Raw genomic sequence first — 23,829 nt, forward strand, 5'->3', positions numbered from 1 at the left:
CCCTCTGCCGGAGGAAGGCATGCCTAGGAAGGCAGTGGGCAGCTTACTACTAACCCGCGGCAGGCAGAAAGACAGAATCCGTGCCCCAGTGACACCCCGGGCACCACCGAGAGCAGGTGTGGGGGCACCTGGATGCAGCGTGAGGGAAGAACGCAGTAAATAGCTCTGTGTAAATAAAAAATGGGCACCTGTGGAAGGAAGAGAGGGAACGCGCAGGGCTCTCCCACCCGTACGTCTCTATCTATAGGGACTACCCGAGGGGAAGGGCAGGGCGACGCGAGCAGAGAAGCACGCAGAGGCTCCCCGCACACGGCAGCCGCAGCGCCCGTTGGTTTCCCCTCCCTTCCCCTCCTTCCTTCGTGTCCAAAGGAGAACGTTAGGCAGTAAATGCACCTCTATATCCACGCACCTGTACGCACACCCACCCCTACGGCTGCCCAGCCCCGGGGGAGCAGAGCCCCTCGCGCACCCCCCCACCACTTACCGCTGGGTCCGCCGCTGCAGGGAGGCGGGGGGAGAAGGGCAGGAGGAGGAGGAGGGCGAAGCGTGGAGAGACCTGATGGGAGCTGCCCCTTCTCAGCACATCGCCGACTCTCCTGACACCGCCCCGACGGCAGTACAGCGGACAGCGAGTGTGAAGGAGAGACAGGGTGAGGGGAGGGGGAGGTGGGAGGAGGCGTCTGGGGCGGCTCCCAGCCTCCAGCCCCGCTGGGTGGGAATGTGCTGCGGGTCGGGTATGCGTCGTGACGTGGGAGTGGGAGGTGAGGATAGGAACGATGCGAAGCAGGGAGGCTGAGGTCCTGGTCATCTCACGGCACCTCACGTCCGGTGGTCGTCCCGGGGGCTGAATCACCATACTCAGAAGCCATGCAAGGATGCTCTTGGTAGTGAATTCATCACACCTGTTTCTCTTCACTCATATCTCCTAAAATGTCCCCAAGCTATTGGTTACTTTTCTTTCTCTCATAAGTCTCCAGGCCTGAATGACTCGAAGTGAACACTGCCATCCTCTCAGGATTCATGCTCCCAGCTCATTTTTAAGGATGGCAGGTCATTCTCTCACAGATAAAATGTGAGTCTTAACCCTGCTGCAAAAATACAAAAAAATCTTATCCAAATGAGGATGAGAAGCCCATCCTCACACCTGTCAGACCCCTTAGCAATCTCCATTGCACAGAGCAGGGCCCCTGGTAATCCCCTCTTGTACTTTTACACTCAAGTCACTTTTTCCCCTGAAAGGGAAAGCAATCATACTTCTCTGTATCGCTGCAGAGCGTAGGCTTGAAAAGCCACATTCTGTGGGAAACAAGGTATTAGAACAGATGGACCTTCAGTATCAGTACATCAGTCAGCATGCTGTACAGATCCTGTGAATCCTTACAGAAACAGTTTGTTCTGTCACTCCACTCCAAAGGAGAAGCAGAGCTTGGTATAGACAAGATACAGGGATGTGAGCCACACAAAACGCCTTCCGTCCATCATCCTGGGCAGGCTGCTGATGGATTCTGCTTTTATTTCCATTCTGAGCACACGGTGCAGAGTTTACTCTTTTTCAGGTTTCTTAATATTTCTCTACTGATTGGTAAGCTTTCTTGGGATTTATTCCACTACTAAGTTTAACCAACGAAACATTCAGTGATATGTTTTATTTGTTTTTGTAAGAAGGTGCTGACTGAGAATACAAACTGTTACTTCATAATTCTGTCCTCCAGGAAAGCCTTAACAAATGGCCCAGGAATTGCACTGCATGAAGTACCACATCTTATTCATCACGTGCAACACATTCCTACTTCATCATGCTAGACCTGATGTGGTGTTACCTTCCAGTTTTGGGGGAGAAACACAGGTATAATATTAGACAGTAAATCAAAATAAATAAAAATCTATGCTTTCTGCATGGAGACAATGATTTTCCTTCTCCTGTGTTACAAGCTGTCATGGTTTTATGATTTTTGTTATCACTATTTGTTTCAAGGCACATGTGGATTTGAGAGACAGGGTGTCCTAGGAGCAGAGGCAAGCAAACTAGGCACTCAGAACGGCACAGAGGGTTATGAGTTTTAGTCAGCACACACACTCATACACACACAGGCATCCATTTTAGATAATCCCCATAAGTGGGAAGCAGAAACTCCCTAAGCAAGTGCACTATTACTTACCTACCCTTGAGAGACAGCAAACTGCTGGAAAGGTGAGAAGGAACATGGTGATGGTGGATGCGATAAGTAGTGCCAGCAGGGCATCCCCTGCTTCAAAGTGCACTTTTCTTCACTCCTCCACTGCAGCCTCTCTCCTGCTTTTATTCTCCCCTGGGTCTGCATGTTTTTTTCCACTTGCACGCTCTAGCCTTGTGGCCAATGAGTGATGCAGAGCCCAAGTGGAACACCTGCTTGCAAAACAAGTCCTTGCAAAAACAAGATGAACTACCAAGGTCAGCTCTCTCTACAAAACAAGTTATTTGCAGCTACAGCCACAAATATCAGTTCCCTTACGACTGTCAGAATGCTTTGTTTCATCTCAGGATCATTCTTCTGTCAGGGGCCTTTAGGTCCCCAACACAGTATTCCACATCATAACATCACGTAGAACACTGAGAGTTAGAGAGTTAATGCTCTAGTTCTATGGATTGTTGACATCTCGGGGTACCTCATTCTCAGAAGAGAAGAACAACTACATAGCCCAGAAGACTTTAACTGTTCTGCTTCCATTTTCCATTTAGATGGAAAGATAGAACTGTTCACAAGTCACAAGATGCCCCTTCTTTTACTGCTCGTTACTGTGGTGTGTGATCCCTAGCTGTCTCACCTTCAGCATTAGAGTAAGGCATTCAAATAAAATGAGCGAGAGTGTCCAAAACTGATTTATTAGCCTCAAAAAATACAATGTAATTGGATTTATCTTGCATTCCAATATCATATTTAGTAAATTAGGTTTTCTCCCTTAGCTTGTTGCTGCTTTTTTTTTCTTTTTAGGCCCATCTCCCTACCTTTTCCCCCTTCCCCCTCAGCGTAGGTCTGTGGATCCCCCCCATCCCATTAATCCCAGAACTGGGCCAAACTGGCCCATAAACCATTGATATTTTATTGGTGCATTGGCTGGGAAATCCTCACTAGCACATAAGAGAGAAAGCACTATTCAGAAATCTATTACCAGGACACTGGTCAAGAGTAAGGCGCTTCAAAAGTTATCTCTGTCCTCCAATTCCATGAATGGCTCAGTTTCTGAAGAGGTGTCAGAAGATGAAGAAACAGTTGTCAACACTGGACCTCCTCCTGGACCTTGTACCCCTCTAAAGCTGGATTTTCAAAGCCCACAAAAGTCACTTCTCTCTCAGTCTGTCAATAGAAATGAACAGCTGCAAGAGACAAGCAACAACAAATGGGACTTAAGTAAAAGTGAGAAGACATAGAAACCTCCTCAAAGTGCCAGAAGAAAGACAAGTTAGGAAGGAGCTGTGGATTAACACTATGATACTCAGCAAGCAGAAGACAGAGGACTTTCTCCTCCAAGAAGAAAGACTCCATCCCCTTCATGTCCAATCTGCAAAGTTGTAGGTCCTTCCAAAGCATTTTTGCACACTATGCAGAAAAATCAGCTCCTAATGATCCCTCTGTGGGGAGAAATAGAGTAATGAAGTCCTCTATCAAGTACAACACTCCTCTCTGAAATGATCAAAGAAAAGGAGAGACAAAAACTATAGACTCTGAGAAGGAAAGAAGAGGCTGAGCAGTTGAGAAAACAGGAAGTGGAGGAAGAACAGAACCTTTTGACATTTTTATTGGTTGCATTGGCCAGGAAAATTGTACTTCTGGAACAAATTTCTCTCTACTCTCAGAGAGCTTCATTAGAAAGCTTATCAGTACTGCAGGACTTGTACTAAAAACCAGGCCTTGAAGTCCAAGACTGCCCTGAAGTCCAAGACTGCCAATAGCCTGGGACATTTGTCAACTTTCTGGGTGTTGTACAACATCTTTCTTTGGCACCAAGCCAACTTGCTTTTATAAAGAGAAAACAACTACTTGCTTTCCCTTGTAAAACTGTTCTTCAAGAGATTGCATTCCATCATTTTTCCTCTTTTAATACTCATAACATACTGGGCCTTTTTTAATTTCACCACTCTGCTCTACGGAGCTATATGCATGTATAATCAAATATACTGATACTCCAGAGAGGAAATACCTCTCTGGTGTCTGCATACAATGTGACATGTACTGGACATTGAAAGGTACGTCCCAGAGGGAGCTGCTAATTTTACAGGATATGTGATTTTTCTTTTTTTTTCTTTTTTTTTTTTAAACAGGCTTCCAGTCTCTGCCATGCATCTCTTACACATTTTTTGAATGCTCACCTGATCATCATGTTGGCAATCTCCCTGAGTGTACTTCTCATCATTATCACTCAGTATCTGTATTTGTAATATTTTGAGGGAGCCTTCCCCAAAGCCAGAGAATACTGAGTGGCAGGGAGCATGGAAGGACTTGGGAGAGACTTTAGAGAAATGGGCATTGCTGGTGTCATGGAACTTTACTCCAGAACACCTGCAAGATCCTGAGAGCCTGAGCAGATATTTGAGACAGGGATGTTGCAGCTCAGGTGGATCTGAGGAGGCACAAACTATTTGGGGCCTGGCTTATGCTTATCAGGCCTTATTCAACAGTATCCCAGAGAGCAAGTGTCTTTGAAACTGAACAAGAGAGTCTCCGAGCCAAAAGAGACAGTCTCCAGGAGAGAATCTGAACCGAGAGGGAGAACCTCCAGGTTCAGAAGGAGAGTATCCTGGTCAAGAAACAGTCTCCAAAACATGCAAGAGCCTCCAAGCTGAGAAAGGAAGTTTCCAAACCAAACAAGACATCCTCCAAACCGAGCTGGAGAAAAAGAGTATCAAAACTGAGCAACCTGATAAATCACAGGATGCATCAGAATCTATGTCAGCTGCCCCTGTAAGAGGATGGAAATTGAAACAAATAGCACCTCATTTAGAACAGAAGAAAGAGGAGAAGGAAAAGGGAGAGGAAGAAGATCCAGGAGAGTGGCCCCCACTGTCATGAACACAGAGGAAGGCAACAGCAAAAACTATAAGAGGATGAAGAAGAGGAAAAAATCCAGGGGAGGGGCAACAAGACCACTCTCACTGACACCAAGGATGGCAACAACAATAACTAGCAGAAAAGAAGGTGGTAAGGAAGACATTGTCACCAATACTACTTGACCTCTGTAAATGAGTGAAATTCGAAGTTCGAGGAAAGATTTTTCACGACACCCAAATGAAGCTGCTGACACCTGGTTACTTCAATTTTGGGAGAATGGGGCCAGTGTGTTGCTAGATAGTAGAGAAGCTCGCCAACTGGGAAGCATTGCTAAGGACTCAGCCACTGACAGAGGTATTAGTAGATGCCAGGATGAGGCCTTCATCCTCTGGAAGCAGATACTATTCACCATAAAGGAAAGATACCCTGTAAAGCAAACAAAGCAATGACAGAGCCTTTATTTGAGATACGGGTGCTATAAAACAAGATATCAAAGCAAGAGCAATTAACTCACACCTCCTGGCAACAGTCTGGAAAAAAGGGGTGAGCTGAGGAATGCAGCCTTCTCCAGTTTGAACTCTGACATGCTGGAGAAAGAGGGGGAAGGCAAACTGCACAGGCTCTGAGTGCATACACACTCCCAGAAGTGTGGCCAGAAGTACCACTGAGGGGAGGGAGAGAGGAAGAGTGGATCAGGGCTCCCCCACTCCAGGCACTCTGGTGCTCACGTACGGGTTCAGGCTGTGACCTGGCAATTCCACTGCATGCCCCTTCAAAGATGATCTGATGCGTGAGGTAAAGAAGTGGACTACTATGGAAAAAACATCCATTATTCGAGAGAATGCACCATGGTGAAAATAGTCCATGATCCCACATTCATTCCTGATCATCCACACAAAGAGCATGATCCTGAGAGAGTCAGGGGTACATCAAATATGTGGCTGTTAGGTTGAAGGTCAGAAGGCGATGTGCAGAGAAGGTAGAAGAAAACCATTCTGAAATTCAGTCCAAAAATGGGTGGCACTTAGTGAAGAACAGAATTAAATATGCAAGGGAATGAACACTATCTCCAAGGTAATACCTGTTTGCACAACACTGTCTACAACAGCTTTTTTTTTTTTTTTTTTTTTTAAGGCTGTCTCTTCAGTACTGCTGGTATAACAATAAGTTCTCCACAGAAGCCTTTCCTGTCTGGAGAGGGGATTCTAGCAAACAGGTTGCCCACTGATCACTTTCAAAGCAAATCTTTATTTAATGGCCCTGTTTACTTTTCACAAGCATCTAGAGCAAAAATCAATTAAGTAATAATAAAAGCTCATTCAGACAATCTTGCACTGTGGGCTAACATCTTGATTTAGCAGCTAGATATCAAGAAAATGACTTTATCACTATGAAAACAACAGGTTTTTTTTTTGCAAGTGAACAATGTTGCAGAGTAAAACTGATCAGAATGTGCTGTCTTTAGGTTAAACAACTCATATTTAAAACTCTTCAAGCAGAAACACTGGAAAGATGTCCCCTTGAATACAGTAATTTGAAAGCATCCTCTTGTTTATGCAGAGTGACTCACATGTGCTCCATGTTACCACAGAACTGCTATGATGCTACTCAGAGGAAAGGTACCTTCGAGCACCTGAAAATATGCAGAATGAAAAGAACCTGTCTTAGTTTATGGTGGCACTATAGAATGACAGGACATGGGGAGGCTATTCACAGGTGACACTTATTCCACTGTAGGGTCTTTTTACTGATTGCAGATAATCTGAAAGCTGCCTTAATTTCACAAATTCATTAACTGTGCAAAAATGCAATTTTTTCTGCAAATGTATTTCAGTCTTACCCTTTCTCACAGGAGAGGTCACTATCTGTATTTAGACTTGACTGAGATTTCAGGCCAATTTCATACTCTTACATCACAAATTTGCATTTCTGTCATCTTTCAGGTCCCTGTGAGAAATGTTGCTGTTCTCAACCAGAACTCAGAAACATCAAAGATGACCTCTCATTTGTTCACAGGTAAGCCTAAGAGTTGGTACATCATTTTCTTCATACCTAGTATTGCTCACGGGTGCTTCGGTTGTAGTCTAATACTTCATTAAATGCATTTGCCTCACTTGCTTGAGGTTTCTAGTGGTGTTTACTCAACTGAAATATAAGCATAGCTACCTACATACATATATATATATGAGAGGAGGAATATTTTTTTAAGTATATATTTAATGTTTTAACTGAGATAAATGTATATGCCAAAATACCATGTTGGAGGTATGTACGCACATAAATGTATGTGTACTTCTTTGTGTGTATATACATAGCTCACTCTGAAAGTATTTCTTATGTCCATGGGAACTACAAAGAGCACAGTAACACTCTTTGATAGAGCAAATTCTCAACTACAACACACTATTTTTCAATATAGTCACCACCATTAACAATAAATTTTCACCAGCAATGATGAAGATCCTGTGTGCCATGCTAATAAAAATCTGAATGGCCATCTGGAACATGGCTTATCTTTCATGTTGTTGCTGCTACTGCTGAAACACACAACCTACAGCCTCACTGTGCTCACATTCACTGTTTGGTCCCCATAAACTTTCAGCAAACATTGATGTATGTCAATGGGTGCAATTTTTTCCGCTTGGACTAATTCAATTCCTCACCTTTGCTTGATACGCACTTCCCTATCAGACACCATTTTGTCATACTGCCCTTCTGCTGTCATCTGTTGTATGGCAACAAAATGTGACAGAATATTCACAAGAAAGTTCAACTTCCACTGCCATACCACCAACATCCACCTCTGACCTTGCTGGATAACATAATAAAACACGAGGCTGAGGTACATCTCAGACCTCAAATATCAGCTCAACTGACACAATCCTGATATCTCTTTAACCAATGGAAAGAAGCATCTCACAGCTTTATGCTATCTCTGTTACAGAGAAAACCTACCTGACCTTCGATTCCATTACTTGTAGTCAAGGTTGAAGTCGCAAAAATATCACATTTTACATAAGCAATGATAACATCTCATAAATTAATGAATTCGTCTGGGCTAGACATTCAGTGTTTAAGTGGAAAGCAGCTCTGCCCCCTGGGACCTTAAGTGAAGCTGCACTCTGAACAGCAACAGCTCAAGTGGTAAGGAGGCCAGCATTGCAGCAGCATGTTTCTACTCAGAGGCATCTAGTAGATCAGATGAGGCTGACCAAAGGATGCCTGGAAAAGTCAACACTGATTGTTCTTTAAGAAGTTTCCCACTACGTAGCACCAATAAGCTGACTGTGAATGAGAGAAAGAATTGTCTTCCTCACATGTGATGCAATACATTTGTCCTATCTGATATAACTGACAGTGCTAACAGTAGGGAAGTGGGAATTGTCATGCAGGATCCACTCTGATGCCTGTCTAGTCTCAAGTCCTGTTTCAGATAGAGGCCAGCACCAAATATATCCAAGGTCAGTGATAACATAGTATGCTCTGAAGTAGCCTGCTTGAAATCTAGGTATCTGAGCCAGTGCAGCCACAGCACATTAATTACCTGGATGGCAGCATTTCTCAAGAGATACACCAGGAAAGCAGCAGCTTTAATTAGGTACTAACATTAGTCATCAGCAAACTATTTAAACAAATGCAAAACCCAGACAGTAGCTTATTTCATTCCATCAAACTGTCTTCTTTCTATAATTTGTAAAGGGAGGTAGATAGCACACAAAAGCAAAGTGACAGTTTTCAAACAGGTTGCGGTTTTGTCAGAGGTATTAATAGCCCAGAGGTGATGAGCAAATGAGCAATCCGTGCACATAACTGCATCTTTACAGAAGTTCCTTTTCCCATTTGGCCTGTGAAAAAGTTTGCTTTGTTGCTGCAAGTGTTTTATCTGACACACTTAATAAACAAAAACACTGTATCTGCTGGTCATCAAAATTTGCTATGTAGAGACATTTTATTGAATATTCAGTGTGCAGAAATATATATGAAACAACATACAGAAAAAGTAGGTAAAGACTACATAGTTTGATTAATGTTTCACTGCTTTAAGCCGCAAGAAAAACTTAGTCTTCTCTAGAAAGAAAAAGCAACACAATTCCTTTTTCATTTCTGATTCCAACAGACAAGATTCCCAACCAGCTAGATCCCATAGATACTGTTTGCTAGGACTGCTACCATCTCCAAAGACTCATGACAGTCACAAATAGCCAGCTCTTTTCCGAAGTATTAACTATGGATATCATTCTATTCTTATTTATTCCAGAAGTAACCTGAAGTTCTCCTCAGAGGGAACCAAGAATAGCAGGAACATGAAGCAAAGTATCTGTATAAGACTACGCATTCCATTTTCTTTGCCTCCATTTTCTTATTACACTGAATCACTTATTGGGATCCTATCGCAGCGCGCACGCCGAAGTCACCCGCTGTACCAATATGGTTATCATGTAGTGCTTAATTTATTGCAATTCGACTACAACATTTATAGAGCATCAGGTAGGTGTCGCACGCTACAACACTGCTAATTGGACAGTGGATATCATCACATAGGCATTCTTGCAGTTAGATAGTGGTTAGCAGTCCGGTAAAGTACAACCTGGAGGTGTAGATGTTTGACCTTGCAACACAGCAGCTGTTCCTCGTCTCAGGCCTCCAAGGACACTCCAGGGATTACTCGAGCGTGTTCTAATAAGTATGCTCACTGTCCATTCTGTACTTCCCACAGGATCCTATCCTAGCGTACAACTCCATGTACCTTTTTGTCAATGTTTTTACTGCCACAAAATATTTATTTGTCTTAGTTTCTGTTAGGTTCTCCAGTTCACAAGTAGTTTGAAGTGCTCCCATTTGCAATGATGCACAGGAGGCAGAAAACTCAGAAGATTACTTAAGTACTGGACAAGTAAGTTAGGGAAGGGACAAAGGGAGGGCAAAGCCATATAGGGGCACAAAGCAGCAGGTGTGGTGGCATTAGTCACAGTCAGAGAAGACTTGCAAGTCAAGAGGAATCTGGAGAATAACTTCACTTGCAAAGAGTGACAGAAGAGAAGCCATTAAACATTTTCAAGTAATTAAGTTATACGTCACAGATACCTGGCAGAGAAGAGGCAAGAGCTGACAGGTTTTGTAAGGGCAGGTCCCAAGGAGCCCTCAAGTGGGCTGTACAAGAAAAGAAGGGACAGAGGACATGAAAAGAGAGGTGATGGAGTGGAAGCCTTGTACTGGGAAAATAGTAGTTTATGGAGGGAATATAAGTAGAAAAAGAATGTATCTGTTGAAGTTGAAGCTGTATTTACCAAAGTCTAACCTACAAGCAAATTGTCAGATAATTGATAATTTTAAATGCCCCAAGCCAACAAGCTTCAGCAATCATGTTCTGCCTCTAGCAGGATAAAAGTTAGTCAGGCCCAACTATAGGAACACTTGCTCCACAGACCATTTGTACCATCAAGTGACTAAGGCAGAGACTGTTGGATAGAGGGATATTTGTATTTTACTGCTTGGGAGAGTGAGGTCAGTCCCTAAAGCAGCTAAATGATGGTCCATGTTTACAGAATTGCTACCTTTCTCCAAAACCAGGACTACCGATTTAATTGTCCAAATAGGCTTTTCCCACTTATGCAATTCATTCTAGAAATTTTGACGATTTCATAATCTCTCTTTAACTCAAAGGCCAGAGTAATGAAACTAAGACAGCTATACTTTTATTTTACTGTATTGGAAACAAAATTGCATATATCTTTAATTGCTATTTGTGATAATATCAGCATTAAACATTAAATACTAGTAAGCTTCAGTGATACTGAGTCGGCAGATACTAACAGACAAAAGATACTGATTTTCGGCTTTAGTTAATACAGGTTAGTATTTGATTCAAATCCAAATTCAAACATTCTTGCCCTAGCTTACTACCAAGCTAAGTGTCTATTTACTTTCTGGAGGAAGTTAGAAGGAAAAAGGGGTAACAACAACAGAAATCAGTCACTGACTGGACTGTGGAGTATTAAAGTAACAAATAAGATCTAAATCTATGACAGGGTCCCTGACAATAGGATGTTGTTTCAGATATCTGGATTTTGTTAAGGGCATCACAGATTAGAAGATGTAAGAAAAAATTGTTCACAACATGTTTCACTTTTCTCTGTCTTGAAGACACATTCCGTATCCACTGTTGTGCCTCACACCATCAGTAGTCACAGGGTTTTCAGCTCTGTGTAAGAAATCCAAATTATCTTCCCTAAAAAGTTGGATCTCCTTTTTTAAAAAGTAGTTAGTTCTCTGATATTTGCAGAAAAACGCTTTATTCAGACTAGTCTGCTTTCATACAGGCCATCTGTATCCTCCCTTAGGCCAAAATACAGATATACTTTTGTGTTTTGAAATGGAGATACGGCACTTGTGCAGAATCAGTGTGTCTCAGAAGGTCACCTGCATCTCATGGTCTTTCTCCATGTAAAATATTCTGAATTATCAGAAAGCATTCTTCACTCAAAAGAGCATATTATCTGGGTTTCATGACAAGATACAAAATAAAGTACAAAGTTTGTGAGAAGGAGCAGTAAGAGTGAAACAAGCGAGCCACTCACATCAACAAATAATCACCCACCACTGCCCGCCTAGGTACCAACTGCCCTGCAAAATGAGAGTTTAGCATCACTGTGGCTTTTTCTTCCTTTCTCAATGAACTTGGTTTAGATGGGATTGCTTCTTTTCAGCTTCCATTGTAATCTTCTCTGCTTCTTGCTGCCAAGGTTTGCATGTATTCAACCTGTTGCTAACGTACCACAAGATACTGCATTAGTTACTGCAGTTTCAAGATTCTAAGAAAAAGCAGTCTGATTTGCTCCACACTTACAAGATTATTGCTTATGCAGTTGTTCAAAACTGTCTGTGTCAAGATGCATTAAACTTAATGCATCTTTGTTCACAACACACCCATTCAACATCTTTCTTTCCATGCTGTCAGGAGTGGTTCTGCTCTGGTTTATTTAGGAGAAGCAGAGGCTAAGTGCTTATGGACCACATCTGGGCACTCAAATATCACTGATTTTGCTTCAGCCTGTAATGAGCATTTATACATAAACTGTTTAGGAAAGGCTGAAATGTTCTTATTGTTTCAATCTATTTTTAGTAATTATGTACTGTTAGTGTCTAACCAAGCAGTAAATTTTTAGTGCCAAGAAGTATATGCCACAGGTACAATCTTCTGCTGGTGTCCTCATAACCACATTTCTAGGTACACTGGAATCTCCCTTCAAATATTCAACTCTTACAAACGTATTTGAAAAGGGCATAAATCAGAATTAGGAAGATTTTACTCTTGCCATCAAAAGCCAAATGCAGCTTTCTTTCTTCTGTGATCAGCTTGAATGCTCTGCTGAAGGAAAGCATCCCCCATTATCAGCGTGCTTGTGTTTCAACTCACAACATATCTGCTAAGATAGTTTGCTGTTTTTTTGAGAAGCCAAACAAATTTGACTGGTGTTATTCACTTAAAATCAGTGTGAAGAACACCTTCAAGAAATAATGGGTATAACACTTCAATTTAGTCATTTTAGAAGATTGCATTTCAGACATCACTACTGTTGTGTATTATCGATAATATTTCACTCTGTGGGGATCAGCTGTGCTGTGAGATACTAACACTCTGAATAAGAAAAAAAATGAGATTTTGATGCTTCATTAAGACACTTCAGCCTGAAAACACCGTTTCCAGTGTCTTAATTTTTCCCCACAAGTCGGTTATATTTCTCCTTTCCAGATCCTTCTGAGCAAACAGTGTTATAGCTTTGCATTTGACATATTTTTGCTGTCCCAAGCCATCTTTGGCTGTATTTGACCTCAGTGACTTCCATTTAACACTGCTTGTCCAATTGGACTAAAAGGTAGACCCAACTCCACAGAACACTGAATACTCTTAGAGACCACAAAACTAACTCCACATCTGGCCTGGTATGAGGTGCTAAGTCAGCCAAAGCTTTGAAGTAGGTCTGCCTCATTCCTATCCCCAAAGAAGCTCTTTAAAGAAGATCCAAATGCTCAAATAACTGATTTGAGTTAAATCTAGGCAAAAAAACAACATATGCCTCCCATCCCCAAAAAATCTAAACTTCAACCAACCAACCAACACTCCTATTAATGAAGCCTATCAGATTAGATTAACCCAACCAATTAGCCCAACAGAAAATAAAAATAGTACTTAACCAACTTTTTGCATGACTGTTGGGTCCTGGCAGCTACTCCTGCTTCTAGACTACTTAAATTAACTGAGTGGCTTAGAGTTGCAGCAAGCAAATCCTGTGCACTTCTCTCCAGCCCTTAGACAGTTCGTCCCCATCAGGGGTCTGTTGGCTGCTCTGTACTCTTCAGTGCAATTCCACAGAGTGAGTGACCAACAGACTTTTAGCTCTAGATCATGTCATATGGCCTTACCACCTTTAGGACCTTGTCTCCTGAACAGTCAACAATTCCACAGAAGGTTGTAATATTTCTGGTCACTAGAAGGCCTTCCTGGGAAGACTTTAGCCACATCAATGCTAACAAGTAGCATGGTATTGTAAGAAAAGAACTATACAGGGAAGCAATTGGTGCTAGGGATAGAGGATCCACAGCGTATGTATTTGGAATAAGGGTTTTCCAGACTAGCTCTTACTTGGTTCAGTGGACAGAACCATGAGTGCAATGAGCACTTTTATTCTCATCCGAAAGGAAAGGTTTGCCTGCGATGCATGCCAGTAAGTCAAGCAGTGTGGGTGGTATACTTCACAAGTGCTCTCTTGATCTGGCCTAAAATGATTTTGTAGATTCACTGAGGCATATCTCCCCTAATGCCATTGAGAATAAAAGAAAAAATATGTTGTCATAAGGGCTATACCTATTTGGAAAACTACCCTTGTAACACAACGGAAAGCTCAACAATGACAGAAGAGCAGCTAGGTCCCAGACTACAGTAATTGAGGATTTTTTCAGTGCAACAGCCATGAGCACAGAAATAAAGCAAAGAAGCTACTTACCTTCAGAATGCTTCAGGTATGCAGAGATCTCCAGCAAAATACCCGCACCCCCGCTGCCAATCCTTAATGAGTCCCAGGAAGGGGTGGATCCTGGCTCCACCCCTTCCAGTCACTCAGGTGCATTGCACACACCTGAGCTCCTCTGGGTTGGCTCCACCTTCCCACCAGGTGCTCCATCACTGGTTCAAACCCTGACATACCATTTCCACTACAACTCCAGCAATGGAACAATGAATCCATCAGTGCATTTTGTACAACTTATTTTCCTTTTCTTCTTTTCTTGTGTTGTACAAAAGCACACAACTACAGAATGAGAAAATGTTCATTTCTTACCACTTGGAGAACACCTCTTTAAAATCTATTTTGTTGGTAAAATATGGAATTGGGATTGTAGGAGACAATGTTCTTATACTGTGTGACAATTCAGTATAGCTTTGTTGTGGAATTTCCAATAAAACACAGCTATTGTATTGTAATTCCGAAACAGTAACATCTTCTCTAAGTTAATTTGCCACAACTAAGAAGAAATCAAGGTTAGTTTTAAGAACAACTGATATTTCTGTCTTCAAGTATTGTGTAAGACACTATCAATTAACATAAAAAAAGATTTTCAGTGATGATGCAGGAATTCTGGTACTCCTAGTATAAAACTACTTGCCATATTTAGCAAAACAATAGGATGCTGAGCATTTTTCTTTGTTTCATCAGTTTTCCTAATCCAAGATGTTCAAGAACACTTTAAGTTCTGCTCAGAAAGCAAGAAGGTGCATAGCTGAACCTTAGCTACCAGTTGTTTCTTATAGAGAAATTATTTCATCAGACAGATAAGCAGACAAAAACCCTTAGAATGTAATCTTTTTTTAACCTTACTACATTAAAGGATATAGTGAACTACATGCAAATATACATTTGGTTGCACTTTTGTTGAGAATTTTATGATTTTGAATGAATGTTGACTAAAGGATAGAAAAGACTTTTGGGATGTAAATAAAAAAACAACAATCTAGCAGAAAAACTGCACAGTATTTGGCATTTTGAGTATCTATGGAAAAAACAGGCACATACAAATTGTACTTGATTTCCAGTGCCATTTTTCAGTGAAGATTTGAAACAGAAATATGTGGAATCGGGAGTCACTTTAGATGAGAATTTTAGTTGGGAGATTTACATACTGGTTGTTAAGGTAACAGAATAAAGAACCAGCATAATTCTCATTGAACTCAATGCATTTTGAGTAACTGGAGAGTTCAGTATCTAAACACTGCAAAAAACATAGCAAGAGGTCAAATACTGAGAAGTGTTTATCCATTGGAGAAAACTTTAATGAGTCTGCTCAAGATGTTGAACCACTACTTGAGCCACAACATAATGATATATTCTTCAGTGTGAATCTCATACATTAGAAAGATTGTACGTAAGGCTGTAGCTGACAAAGTATATTAGAGGATAGGAAACGTAGTGACATGCACCTTGGAGCTTAGAGCCTGGTAAACAGATGTAGAATCAAGTTCCTAATGTTAACTGCAGTTAACATTTCTGGAAGGAAGGCTGCAAACTAGTCTGAAGATGATTCAATCAAGCAAAGCCCGGAGACAGCAGCACACATGAAGAAAACAAGATGAAGTCTTGGCCTACTTGTAAGTGAAACTCACCAAGCGCTTCGTACAGACAAATGAACCTTTCTCTAGCTAAGCCTGCCAATGTAGCATAGCCTTTATTGGAGAGGGTCCTTTTGGCTGCATGCAAATTTAGATCTGGAAACTATATGCCAAACTTCTAGTATGGCTGAGTTTCGCATCTGTTCAGCCCTGCAGCCCCCCAGACTGAGCTTCCTCACTTCAGCACATTCAGGTTTTTCTACAAATACCTATGCAGACATTGAGAAAAACACATTTGATCTTCATCAGGTTCTCAGCTAGAAAGAATTGTCTTTGTGGACTTAAACCATCAGAATTTTATTGTAAGAAATATCTTGCTCTCTCCTTAAAATTACAAAGGAATACTGCAATTTCCTTAATGTTATTCTGTTATTTCTACCTTGATTACTAAATGCATTGCTCTCTCAGGCAGCCCTGTTCTCTCAAGCAGTTCTGGCTCTCCCAGTTTTCTTTCTCTGCCATCAATAAGCAGTCTGTCTGAAATCTGTAATCACAACAGCAGATGAAACGATTATCAAAGCCTGAATTACAGTTTAAACTGACTGCATCATTAGCCCTCAGTCAATGCTCCATACTAGAAAATATAATTTTCTTTGTGTACGCTCAAGCCATCACTATCTTGAGAATGTGATTTCAGTTCAATAACAGAGCTCTGTGATGTCCTCAGATTTACAATGAAGCACATGATACAGCTGCTTCACTAGAAGAAAGATCCTTCTGATCTGAGTGTAGTATTTAAATGAACCAACATTTTGGATCTTGGGCTAGCATGAAGAGGCTATATGAATGATTGCATGGCTAAAAGGAACAGGGTCAGGACCCAAAGGATGCCAACTGCCTTAGCTGTCCTGAGTAACCTTATCTATGGTCTCTAGTCTATACCCTTATGCTGACGTAAGGACCCTGACAAATGGTAGAAAATATTGCTCACTTTCTCTACATATGATTTCTCCAGTTAACTACTTTTATAGTCTAAAAATCATGCACAAGATGTGTTTCTTATCTTCGTGTTGACATTTCTCCTGTCAGAGGTGACTTCTCCCAATAAAGCCTCATGATTACAACACAGAGAAAACGGCACAAGAGCAACTAACAACTTAAATAACCGTAAGAGACATCTGGCAAGGTTTGTTTTTATCATCTCCATTTTATCTGAGTTTATGTAGTGGAAATGCTAACAGCTTGAAACAGTGACTGAGCACCTGGTGGGGAGGCAGGGCCAACCCAGGGGTGCTCAGGTGCCTGCAGTGTACCTGAGTGACCAGAAGGGTTTGAGCCAGGACCCACACCTTCCTAGACCTCATTTAAGGATGAACAGTGGAGACACAGGTATTTAGCTGAAGATCCTTGCATACCCAAGGCCTTCTGAACGTAAAGAGATTCTTTCCTTCGTTTCTGTGTCTCCAGCAGCTGCATTTGAGCAAGCCCTCAATTACCGTAGCCTAGGATCTTGGTGCTTTGCTGTCTTCTCTACTACTTTACAGCTTAGACCTACAATCTATTTCACAACTGATCTTGATGCCTTTGAAGTCAGGTACAATTCTGTAGTAATCAGAAGCTTAAACATGATGGAAAAGGTATTACAAAAGAGGTGGAATAACCAACACCATAGAAAGGCTGCTACAAAGGAAGGAAAGCAGATCACTCACCCATATCAGAAGATTGTGGGTTTACAGGGAAAACCTTCCACCAAGGAGGAATCTCTAGGAGAAGATCCATCCTCAGTGGCAGTCAGCCCTTAAATGAGGCCTAAGAGGGGTGGAGCCAGGCTCTACCCTTTCCAGTCACACAGGTGAATTGCCTTCACCTGTGCTCCCAGTGCTGACTGAGTCTTTCCTCCAGGTGCTCAATCAGTGGCTCAGACCATGACTCAGCAGTTCTGATATAAATTCAAAAGAGGAGCTACGGAATTGGAAGTTAAAGCATATTGTAACAATAAATCTTGTAGACTTAATAATTTTGCTTCTTAAAAATGCTCTCTAGGAAATAACAATGGAAAAGTGTTCAATTTGTAGGAGGCAGAAAAAAACAAAAGAAGAGCTTATATTTTGAGAGTGATGTTCTTTACAATGAATATATAACTTGAACTAGAGCAACCTGAATCACACTAACATTATATATTACCACTCTATGCAAAATGCAGAGTTTATTGTGCCAAATCCAACTATAGGCCAGGTTAAACTGACTGAGGAGAGAGAGCAGCTGTGACTTGAATGTCCTAGAAACATAAGCAATTTTGAATAGAGCAACTCTACCAGTTGAAGCTAAATGAGTGTTAAAGGTAATGGTAATATAAGCCTGCTAGTAGTCACTGTATCTTTTCCTCCTATTCATGTCTACAGTACTCCTATTCCCCTCACCTGATCCAGGCAGCAGAGAGGCTGGATACTGGGCTATGCTGCAGACAGCACATACAGCATGCACATGCACGTGTGTATTATCTAAATTTATTAGATGCCTGCCACGGTGGGTTATTCAACATCACAGTGTACCTTTAGGCAGGTGGTACTGTATTCATAAAAATACCTTACAATGAGTTCCAGAGTGGATTTAGGAAGGCCGTAGCCTACTGCTTTAGGTATGTATATGTTGTTGCACAGCAACAGCTGCTATTTTTTCTACCCTGCCATTTCTCAAATTTATCAGTTAGGAGTGATTCAAACTCAGCAAATGTGTCTGGCAGTGGCAAAGCAACAGTGAAGCAGAACATGTAGAAATTGAAATGGGACTCACAGGGAAAATTTCATTATTGCAGGGGATGAGAATATCTCACACTCAATCACAAACAAGTATCTTATGCCATGAGCATAGCTCACACTCAATCGCAAGTGTCTTAGGCCCCTACCTGCCACCTGACAGTAAAATGTGCTACTCAGTTCAAGCAGTTTGCAAAGCCAGTAATAAGCCATTGTCATTTCACTTTGCTGTGCCTTGTAAATTTGTCAAGCCTGTATTTCCCAGCAGACAAAATAGCCCATTTTATAGACCCAGAGAGCTTCCCAGACAGCCAGGCGCAGCTCTGTTCTGTTACATTTTCTTTGGACTTTCATTTGCAAGGCTTGTTATTGGTGATGAGTCATTTTACAAGAATAAGACTGTAGTACCCTCCCAGCAGCACCTAGAAATACCACTGGTTAATAGCCCCAATTACTGGCAAGGCTTGTGCAGGACTGCAGCACCCATTGACATTTTTTCCCTTTCTAATTCCAGTCCACTACTCTCAGTGCAGACCGCTCTGCCCTCTGTTACAAGTATGTTGCATCTGAATTGAAGACTAGATTGCCTGATTTCTCTATCATTTTGTCACACTTGAAATCTTATCATGAGCAGAAAGGAGAACACACCTTACATGCACAATCAAGAACTTACTGTTAGTTTAATACAAGCCTAATCCATTGAATTAAAAACTTACTTTTCATTTAGTTATGATGGTACTTGCACAGTTCAAAGTATTTGGAATTAAAAATGACATATGTATCTTTGCACTGCTCCTCTCAGCATGAAAGCTGTGGCTTCAGGCAGTAGGCAGTGAGTTACAGCACAGTCAGCATCCCCTGCTGGGAGAAGTAAGATGTGAATTCTTCCTTCTTACTCTGGAGTTGGGCTAATTTTTGTTTGCTAACAGCTTCTACACTCTCCTTTCTTCCTTGGTCTGTGACATCATGTTGACATCACGTTTACTTGTTTATTGTACATTTTATATCAATTAAATATTTTATAAATATATAATATATGATAGAGAATATTTGTATGGGAACTGCTGAGTCATGGACTGAACTGCTGATTGAGTACCTGGAGGGAAGACCCAGTCAGCCCCAGAAGCACAGGTGAAGGGAATTCACCTGTGTGACCGGAAGGCTCCACACCTCTTAGGCCTCATTTAAGGGCTGACTGACACTGAGGAAGGATCTCTTCCTAGAGATCCATTTTTGGTGGAAGGTTTTCCCTGCAAACCTAGAATCTTTGGAAACAGGTGGGTAATCTATTTCCTTTCCTATAGCAGCCTTTCTATGGTGCTAGTTCTTCTATCTCTTTTGTAATGCTTTTTCCATCATGTTGATCTTTCTGATTGCCACAGTATGTTTTATATATATATAAATATATGTACATATAATAATTATTGTATAATAATGTTGTCATCTGTTTCTCCTAGAACTGTTTATTCAGCTGCTAAGGTTGCTTTCCTTTGATAACCAATAGCTGAGCTGTATTGAGCTATTTATAGTCTTGGGGCCTCTGATATGATCCTCTGCTAGTGCTTTAAGGTTTGTATTCTAATTCCATGCCTGTAGTCTTTTGTGGTGCTTTTTATTTGAGAGTCACAGACAATTCATTCTACACACAGTGTCCCCTTGTTATTGCTATATGTTAATTACAGATAATGAGTTTTACATCACACAACTGTACAAAGCTAAGCAAGCATCAAAATGTCTGGCGATAGTTACCTGGTTAGCAGCTAGTTGCTCTTGCCAACAAACAAGGCAAAGAAAAATCTTCAAGGAAGACAAAGCAAGTCCTGACATTCCAGAGATTTTAGGTACAATCAGAGAAAGGATGATAAACACCCAGCTCAGTCCCTTTGCTCTGAATAGAAAAGAGCTGGAAGAGATCCATCAGAACTTGCTTGTGCAGTAGAATCAGCTGGAGAAAGAAATTCTGTAGGTATTGAAAGGGCAGGATTTCTGTCTCTATTTAACTAAAGTGGAGAAGTTATGGGGCCTTTCTCACCAGTAAGAATTCACTGTAATATAACACATGAAGTCCCAGTCACCACTCTCTTGAGGCAAGATGTAGCTGGTCAAATTAGTGGCTTTTTAAATGTTTCCAGGTCTCTGAAGGATCCTGGTACTTATGGCCTGACAATGTGACTTCCAATGGAATCCCAGGGTTTTCCACAATAGGTGCTTCCTGTGCCATTGGGAAAGGGAAATCATGGATCAAGCTTTAGTTTTAAAGGGAAGGTGTGGCCTTTGTTATTTGTAATTCCTCTGGGGATTGATTCCCAAATAGGTTCATGTTGGGCACTCCAGCAGGCTGTGCTCCTGAAGGCCCTTTGCTATACCTGCACCAAGTCTGAATGATTCACTTGCTCAGTGCTTGGAAAATGTCTTTCCCTTTTTCTTTTCAATGCCTGAATATTATGTGGAAGGCGTAAGCAAATCTCTGTGCTTTCCTGCCAAGGATCAGGGAGGCTGCCTGATCTTTACATAATCATTTAAGGCAATCCTAGAAGGTAGATTAGATGAGCTCATACTGCTGTACCTCCTGTAGGAGCGCTGTGCTTGGTGTCATACGAGGATCTTATGCTCCTCAGTAGCCAGTCCTACCTTTCAGCTACAAATGATAAAACATATCGGGTTCAATTCATCTCAAGTCTAGCTCTGCAGCAGAGTTGATAGAAGAGAGGAAAAGAGTTTCACAAGAGCCTTTGAAATTTAAATTCCTTACCTTATAAACAGGAGTGATTTTTTTCCATTCACTTTTGTTCTGTGAGGGATTTTTATTTTGAAAGCTTTTTCTCAGTTATTCAATTTGTTTCTCTTCATTCTATTTCCCTTTAATCTTTTCACTAGTGGTGACTGGTGTGGCAAATAAAACACATGCAGTTATTAATCTGTAGATTTTCTAGCAGTGAGAGGAAAACCCACAAATGTTTTGATGAAATGAGACATTTCTTTTTTAAAAAAGAAATGTTTTTTGTAGATCTAGTGACTTGCTCTTGGGGGTTCAGTCTGAAAGTGTGAATGAAAGAAAGAAGCTGGCATGTGAAATGAGAAATCACATTTATTTATTTGGTATGAGGATTTTGAGATCTTCATTGGAATTCAGCTACTGTTGGCTATTACTTCTTGCTCTTCTCTCCCTTGACCCTCTCTTAACTTCCAGTTCATCTCTTATTGATACAGCTAAGAAAGAGAGACCTATTAAACCCAAGCACTTTTTTGACATTTACTGTGTCGCAGTTACTATACACGAGCATACGTACATATATTTAGATTTAGCACTCAATCCCAAAGCTCATTATTTTGTAAATTAGGCTCTTTCAGGCTCCAGTCCAAATCTAAACTCCCAGCTGCAGCAGTACATTAGTCCCTCCTCCTTTGCCTTTTGGTTTCAAGAAAAAAATTAGTCACTACAATAGATCTACAATTGTTCAAACTGGAGATTACACAGAGAGGTTCCTCTTACTCTCCTTTGGATTTTCTCCCAGGGCATGTCAAAACTGCTAACTGATTTTCTAGGAATAGAATTAATGGCATGCACTGGTCTCAGGAGTCCATTTCCCAGATGATGGGGAAAACTTCTCTGTAAATAGCAGAGGGCTCACTCCCAGATCTTGGAATAGCAAACTCCTCCTTGAAAAAGCAGAGCACTTTGAGAAGCCTTCAGGATACATAAGCTTCACATATTCCTAAAGTTTCTGGAAAAGCAAAGCACAGCCTTAAAGTGGAGCATGCATACAGTCACATAATTAGGTTTTAAATCCAGGTTCGAAGGCTACAGAGAGGTTTCAGCTGATTTGTGGTCTTTTTTTTGACAAAATAAATCCAGGTTTTTAGCTTTTCCCTGTGGCTATACATCATTTTCTGACTGGAAAACTGAAGCATGGTCCCTCTGGACACATCCAGAGGTTATCTGCCCTATTTTCAGATGCCAAATTTTAAGGAACATAGATTCCCAAGTATATTTGTAAGTAAATAAAAATGAAGAACAACATTATAAAATGATTCTATAAAAGAAACTGAGGAGCCGAAATGAAAATCAGTTCAGGAAACTGGCTCCAGCCAGTCATTGCAAATCACATGAATATCTTCTGAAGGCATTCAGCATCTTCATCTCTTCTACCGAGCCTATGTATGAAGTATAAAAACCTGCTTACAGATCCAGCTGGACAAAATCTGCCACAGGACAGAGAGAACTCATTTTACAATCCCCCTGCAGTGTGCAGCTAACTGATCCTGGTCTGGGATACTCAACTTATCTCTGAGACACCTGAATGAAATCAAGACTGTACTATCTCTTGACCAAGTGCACTTCAAGCCACAGAGCTGCCAGCTGGGAAGCACCAGGCAAACCAACTTTCTTTCCCCAGTGAACTACAAAATAACTATCCAGCCAAAGCTTGCTACAAAACATACAGACTGACATTTATTCCTTGCAGTCTTAGGAAAACATGGGCTTTTTATGTTTATATATGCAGGATTTTTTTATATTGATTGCACCCATTAAGAATTGCTCTTTGCACCTCTTGCTCACTGTTCCCTCTGCCTGGAAAAAGCAAATGGCCTTCCACTGTCCCTTTAAGCAACCGTGACTCTCACTCCAGACTGAACTGCTCAAGAGGTAAAAATAAATAAAAATATTAATCTAATTTTCCATGAAATATGTATCTACAAGGAAAGTGAGAAAAGAGTGTGGTTGTAGAATGCCATGTCTGTATATTTGCCATGGAAACAGCATTTATAAGAAACACAGTGATGGGAGGAATATCAACTATTCCTTCAGTTTGATTGTTGCAGCATGCAGACACAGCCAGCTGCAGGTTGCTCCTTACACAGACTGACAGACCTGGCAGTTTTATTAACTTGGTTATTATGGGTTGTTTCTGGCTGCAATGCTTGAGATGCCCCACGTATCCTTTACTCTATTCAGGAAATACTAGGGATCAAATAGAAAGGAGAAAGTGAAGGTGGGAAGTTGTATTTCTGCTCAATGCCTTGTTCCTCTTCGGTCACTTTTCCCTTCCCTATTCCCTTCTTGTTGCTACCAAAGCTGTAATGGAGGCTTCCTGATCTCCCTTCTCTTCCCTGTTGATGTGAGCAAAAACCACAGCCAAATCAAGCAATCATTTTGCCAAAGGAGAAAGAAACACATGCTGAATGCAGTCTGCAAAACAGATGATTCATGCTCTGGATTAATTAGCAGCATTTGATGACCTGCCTGTAATTAAAATAGAAAGTGATTCGGTTGTTCACATTGTTCAGGTAAATGTCATTTTCCAGTCCTGTGCCTCCATGCAGTTTGGGAGAGTTCATCTCTCTTTGTGGTACCATCCTCCACCGTGAGAATGCAGCCCGGTGCAGGTTTGAACATGTGCTACCAACAGAGGAATTACTGCTCTAGTTTTCTGCCACAGTC

General features: G+C 41.3%; 1 protein-coding gene and 1 pseudogene across 3 annotated transcripts in view; one reads left to right on the forward strand and one right to left on the reverse strand.

Moving 5' to 3' along the window:
- SNCA (synuclein alpha) overlaps nt 1–2,264 on the reverse strand; it is a 66,928-nt gene extending 64,664 nt beyond the window's left edge. Inside the window, exon 1 of one of the 3 annotated variants that reach the window (XM_021397072.1) lies at nt 2,164–2,264. The gene's annotated coding sequence lies outside the window, so the exon portion shown is untranslated. Of the gene's footprint in view, nt 1–484; nt 906–2,159 lie in introns of those variants that run through there. The other 2 variants (XM_021397071.1, XM_021397070.1) reach the window with 2 other exon arrangements.
- LOC110398105 lies at nt 737–4,737 on the forward strand (annotated as a pseudogene).

This window comes from Numida meleagris, chromosome 4, assembly GCF_002078875.1.
Source record: "Numida meleagris isolate 19003 breed g44 Domestic line chromosome 4, NumMel1.0, whole genome shotgun sequence".
Classification (NCBI taxonomy): domain Eukaryota; kingdom Metazoa; phylum Chordata; class Aves; order Galliformes; family Numididae; genus Numida; species Numida meleagris.